Source organism: Arachis ipaensis, chromosome B06, assembly GCF_000816755.2.
Source record: "Arachis ipaensis cultivar K30076 chromosome B06, Araip1.1, whole genome shotgun sequence".
NCBI classification, from domain to species: domain Eukaryota; kingdom Viridiplantae; phylum Streptophyta; class Magnoliopsida; order Fabales; family Fabaceae; genus Arachis; species Arachis ipaensis.
Genome location: NC_029790.2, coordinates 9,923,462 through 9,930,348, shown reverse-complemented (window position 1 = coordinate 9,930,348; position 6,887 = coordinate 9,923,462).

Genomic DNA, 6,887 nt, shown 5'->3' with positions numbered 1-6,887 from the left:
ATATTATTTGTCGATTCAGCATTCCTCGGCACATTATCACAGATAATGGTCGCCAGTTTGCCGATCAAAAATTCACATCTTTTTTGCAGAACTTGAAAATCAAACAACACTTCTCATCAGTAGAGCACCCACAAACAAATGGGTTAGCTGAAGCCGCAAATAAAGTAATACTACATGCTCTAAGAAAGAAACTGGATGATGCAAAAGGCCTCTGGGCCGAGCTTATCCCAGAGATCATATGGGGATACAATACAACAATTCACTCAACCACAAAGGAGACACCCTTCCGTTTAGTCTACGGTTTAGACGCAATGATACCAGTGGAGATCTTCCAATCCTCACTACGCACATAATTGACCGACCAAACTACACAAGACACAGCTCGGAAAACCGAACTTGATCTCATTGAAGAACTCAGATCGTCCACAGCAATCAAACATTTAGCTATGCAACAGCACATTGCCCGAAGATATAACCAACGACTTCATCCAAGATCCTTCCGTGTAAATGACCTTGTGCTTAGGAAAACAGAACAAGCTAGGAAACCATCACCACATGGCAAACTAGCAGCTAATTGGGACGGCCCTTACCGAGTCACAGAAGTAATCGGCAATGGAGCCTACTGACTACAAACCCTAGAGGGTAAAGATCTCCCTAACACTTGGAATGTATCTTCCTTAAAGTTATATTACAGTTAAAACCAGGGACATGCCAGTACTCTTTTTCCCACTATCAAGATTTTTTCCACAAACGTTTTGCTTGGAGAGGTTTTAACGAGGCTAGCCTACCTGAGCCTTTGGAATCAAAGGTTCTTTAATAAATATTTTATTTTATCAACTCATCACTTTCTACATTTCTCGCTTCATGCATAAACATATAATGCCGATCTATACTATCAATCCGATCATTCAGATACAATCAGTCATTCTGACTGCCGACCTTAAAACGAAACCCGATCACTCGGAAACAATCAGTCAATCCGACTGCCGACCTTAAAACAGAACCCAATACTCGAATACAATCAATGAATCCGATAGCAGACCTTATAACGGAAATTCATTCAAACAAATATCCGATCTTAATCGCAAGCCGATCACACAGAATTTACCAAACAAATTACCGATCTAAATTGGAATCCAGTCATTTCGAATTCAACAAATCCATCAAATCTCTTAGTAAGAATCAGAATACTATGATCCTAACCCGACTATGCCACAAATATTAACAAATAACGGGTCGGACTAACAAACTGCCGAACAAATCCTTCGCAACCGAATACATGTTAGCCGATTTTAAATCAAAATCATAGCCGCTCACTAAAACACAATACAATTTTTATTATATGATTCGGCATCACAAATTCGGCCTAATCAGGCCTCTACATGCTACTTCTCCATCAAATTAATAGCATTACACCATTAGCACCACTACTATATTTGGCATCAATGCCACATTCACAAACCAGAAAACCACCCACATATCATACAAACAACAATATCATATTATAGTCATAACATGCAGAAGATAGCATGTAACCTGAAAAACCAAGAGTTTGTTGTTCACAAAATAGCAGCATACATAATATCACAAAATTAAGCTCAACTCAGGAGTAAAATAAGTCTACAAAACAACACACAAACTAAACATTTTCATCTCCTTGCTCAGCAGCACCATCATCTTCAATCATAACGCCATCCTGCACTATTTTGCCTGGATCCATTGCTGAGAAATCCACCTCGGAAGCCAGAAATCTCGCCTGAAGAACAGCCCTCTCAAAACCTTCAAGGAAGGAATCAAGAATTTCTCCTTGCTTGTTCTTCTCCACCTCCTTCAACTGAGCAGTAAGCTCGATCATACGGGTACTCAAAGAAGATAAGTCAGCTTCTTTCTTCTTTAAATCTTCAACATCTTTGGCATAGCTCTCCTTCCCCTCTTTCAAATGTTTCTCAACCTCAACTAACTTCACCTCAAGCTCAGAAACCTTAGCAACCTTTATAGCCAACTCTTCCCTCAAACTCGGATCCTCCTTTTTCTCAACCAACTTCCGATGAATCTTTTCACGGCTACGTCCTAAACTCGCCAGCCGCAGACCCACCACCTGAGGATCAGACATTAACACATTACTTTTCCACATAACAAAAACACAAATACAAATTTTTTACCTCAAAAAATAAAAATCATTTGCATATATTGATCAATCGCCACATCCCCCACCTCTTCCGCCAAACTAACATCGGACGGGGTCTGGCATACCTCATCAGCAGTGATCATGAAAGGATAATCTTTCCCCCAGAGCGACGACCCCTCACTCCACTCAACAAAACCATGCAACTTCTTCTGGTTATCACAAAACCTATGAACCTCCTTCATCGGAACATCATCCTTCTCACCATCAGAAACGTCGGACAAATCCACCACATCACCCTTTCTCTTCTTAGCAATAACTTTCCTCCTCCCCGGCCTTGGCTGATCAACCTCGCCAACACCGACCTTATCCGCCTTCGACGAGGATACCTCCTTATCCAAATCTTTGCTCTTCACCCGAGACCTCAAACTCGCTGCAGATACACCTGGGTACTTACCACCTGAAAAACAAGAAAAACAAAAACCTGTTCAAAAAATCTCAGATATGATACAATATCTACAATTCAAAATCTTACCCAAATAATCTATAACAGCAGCCTTATTTTCCTCCCATTGCAGCAGAGCATAAACAGAAATCAACTCCTTCCGATCAACAACCTCAGTCAAAAAAATCAATTATGCACTCATCTTTTGGACTTATAATTTCAGGCCCTAAAATGTTTTGAGGCTCTGAACATCACCAGAGAGAAATTTTTTCCCCCAAATGCTCGTCCACATAGAACGGAAAGTCATCCTCGCAGCTACTTACCTTAAGGTACATTTCCTTAAAGTTCTTAAAAGACGATTTGTATAACTTGAACACACCAAACCCCGAAGAGCTGTTCAAGTTTACCCAACCACCCTTCCAAACACCCTTCGCCTGAAACAATGAGAAAAACAGCTCCACTAATGGATTTTCTTCCAAAAATTCCATAAGAATCTCAAACGCCCGAAGGAAAGCCCAACCATTGGGGTGAAGTTGTGAGGGCGCACAGTTCAACTGCTTCAGAACTTTACACTCAAAATCACTGAAAGGAATTCTCACCCTTAGTTCCTCCAAAACACAGCTATACATAAAAAAAAATGCTCAAAACCCTCCCCTCTATGAAAAACCCTATCATCAACCGTACAGGGGAGCAGCTCCAATCAAACCCCAGAATTAGCCCTAACAACCTTAGACTTATCTATCTCATTCACAGCACCAACATCCAAAAACAGAGAAACACGATTCCTTACATCATCATTCACCCAATCATAAGACCAGTCTACCTCCCCTTTCGTTTCTTTCTCATAACCCATTGGAAAAACAAAAGCAGAGAAGGAGAAGAAGAAGAAGAGAACAAGATTAAGCAGAAAAATCAAAAAGAACTAAGAGACACTCACCTCTTTTACTCATGTCTTGGTTGAAAACGCTTGAGAAAAATAAAACACCAAGCATGCAAACCTTCATAATTCCTAAACTTTAATTCACACACTTTAACTCAAAATCTCGCTTCCACTTCCCATCAAATCAGTCACGTCAAACCCAATAAACCCACCTTAGAAACACGCAAACTCATTAATACCTTCATTTAATTATTTCTCTATCCTAATCATGAATGCCGATAGTCTTAGTAACTGTTCAATAAAGCACCTTGACCTGGGGGTTACAAGGCAGAACCACACGCCGAACTGTTCAGCAGCCGACTCATACATCATTAAAAGCTCAACCTGCTTCATTAAACATTTTCCCAGGCTAAGCTTGGGGGCTGTGGTCCGGCCATTACAAATCCAATATCATAAATCGGCTTTATCATTCATAACTCGGCATTATTCACATTATTACCCAGAAAATTGGCGTTATAGTTCGGCATTGCAGTCATTAATCAGCATTCAACGTCATTAATCGGCCACTTCCGTTACAACCCAGCCTAACGGGCTGATTTATAAAAATGAAACGTCCAACCTAACGTTTCACGTTATTATTGCTCTTTAATACATACAATAAAGCAGAATCATAACGGACTAATACATCTTCGCCTACAAAAGGTATGACCTCTCATCCTAAAGACACATTGAATTCTCAATACTGACTTAAGCTTCGGAGTGCCTTTGCAGGTACACTCCCCCCTGTTTCTTGCTCAAAGCTCTACGCGATTGGACATCCTCTTGGAGTAAAGCTCGGATTACCACAAAGCTCAAAGGTCGGCACCGAAAATAATAACTCGGCGTCGATTCCTAGAGGCTGAGCTCTCCCTCCAGGTATCCATACAAGAACAAGTCCTATTTTTATTGGGAAAATAATGGTTTTTTTTTATTTATAATGAAAAAATTTCTTGTTAAATATGACTTATTCCCGTGTATACTTGTTGTCTGTGTATTTTTTTTTACTCTTATATATTGTTGGAGACGATGATAATGGCTTAAAAATTGAAATTTTTGAAATAATATTTTTTATTTTATATAAAAAAAATTCTCATTACTTCGAAGAACAAAGTGTTTTTTAATAAAAAAAAGGGTTCAATCTAATTCTTGTTCCTTAACATAATAAGATAACGCTATCTTTCCCTTGTTTTTGTCCTTAACTTGTATATTATGACACTTAATATGTCACCTAAAGAATTTCTATTACCAAGTAAAAATGACGAAAAATTTACCTATTCAATTGCTCCTTTTTGTGTCAAGAGACACTCTATCCTTCAAAATAATAGTTAGAAATCGAATTAAATGTTTACTCTACTTTTAAAAAAAAGGTATGAAATGGTGAACAAATCCTGTAATTAAAAGAGATCAAATATAGAATGTTGTATTATAAAAAAGCACGCTTCATAATATTAGGAAATAATTAAAATGATCAATTTCCTTATTTTATAAGGATACATGGAGTAAGTAATTAATTAGGTTTGTTACGTGATTAAGGGTAGCTCTGCCGATTAGAGCATTATAGGCCGACCCCACGTCGATGACTATGAAGTCTATACTCAGAGTCTTTGATTTCTCCCCCTTTCCAAAGGTGGTGTGGAGGGGCAAAAATTCTAGTGGCTTTATTGGCGTGTCACCTAGTCCGTACAAGGTGTCGGGGTAGGCTCTCAACTCTTTCTCATCTAAACCTAGCTTGTCGAAGGCGGGCTTGAATAGGATGTCCGCCGAGCTTCCTTGGTCTACTAGTGTTCTGTGTAGATGGGCATTTGCCAGGATTATGGTGATTACCACTGGGTCGTCGTGCCCAGGGATTATTCCTCGCCCATCTTCCTTTGTGAATGAAATGGTTGGGAGGTCGGAGGACCCCTCTTCAATCTGGTACACTCTCTTGAGGTGTCTCTTACGAGAGGATTTCGTGAGTCCCCCTCCTGCAAACCCTCCTGAGATCATATGGATATGTCTTTCCGGAGTTTGCGGTGGTGGGTCTCTTTTGTCCATATCATCTCGCTTTCTTTTTCCATGACTGTCCGACCTTTCTTTGAGATATCTATCAAGCCGACCTTCTCTGGCCAGCTTTTCTATCACATTTTTAAGGTCGTAACAGTCGTTTGTAGAGTGCCCATATATCTTATGGTACTCACAGTAATCCCCGCGACTTCCCCCTTTTTTATTCTTAATAGGTCTGGGGGGAGGCAGCCTTTCGGTGTTACAAATTTCTCTGTATACATCCACTACAGGGACTTTCAATGGAGTATAAGAGTGATATTTTCTTGGCCTATCAAGGCCGAGCTCTTCCTTCTTCTTCGCTTCCCTCTCCCTCTCTTTCGTTGAGGGAGGGTGCCCGAGTCGCAAACTTGGGTCTCTTAGCCTAGCGTTTTCTTCCATATTGATGTATTTTTCCGCTCTTTCCTGTACATCATTTAAAGAGGCGGGGTGTCTTTTTGATATGGACTGTGAGAAGGGACCTTCTCTAAGACCATTGACTAGCCCCATGATGACTGCTTCGGTGGGCAGGTCTTGAATCTCCAAACATGCTTTGTTGAACCTTTCCATATAGGCCCGTAAGGACTCTCCGACCTCCTGTTTTATTCCCAGGAGACTTGGTGCATGCTTTACTTTATCCTTCTGGATGGAGAACCTCATCAAGAACTTTCTTGAGAGGTCTTCAAAACTGGTAATTGACCTCGGAGGGAGGCTGTCGAACCACTTCATCGCTGCTTTTGACAAGGTTGTCGGAAAAGCTTTGCATCGCGTAGCGTCAGAAGCGTCGGTCAGATACATCCGACTTTTAAAGTTGCTCAGATGATGCTTTGGATCGGTGGTTCCATCGTAGAGGTCCATATCGGGGCTTCTAAAGTTTCTCGGAACTTTTGCCCTCATTATGTCCTCGCTAAACGGATCTTTCTCTCCTAAGGGAGAATCTTCTCTATCGCCGTGGGAATTCCGACTTTTGAGGGAGGATTCTAATTTTAAGAGTTTTCTTTCTAACTCTTTTCGTCGCTCCCTCTCCTCTTTTAGGTTCTTTTCAGCTTCCTTTTGTCGTTCCCGCTCTTGTTCTAGCTGCTCGAGGCGGCTATGGATTAATCCCATAAGCTCACTAGTGTGGGAGGGTCCTTCTTTTTCTGATTCGCGCCCCTCCGAGGAGTTCACCTTCGGATTTTTGATTCCGGAGGTGCCTTCCCTATGTTGATCATTAGCTTCCTGGTGGAGGTTCTGATCTGCTTCATTGTTTCCGGTGTTCAAATTCTCTTGATCAGAATCTGTCTCCACATGACCTTCTTCAGGGGATCTTTCCGCCATCACTGGTTGATCTCTCGGGTCCCCGGCAACGGCGCCAATGTTACGTTGGGTAACCAGAGATT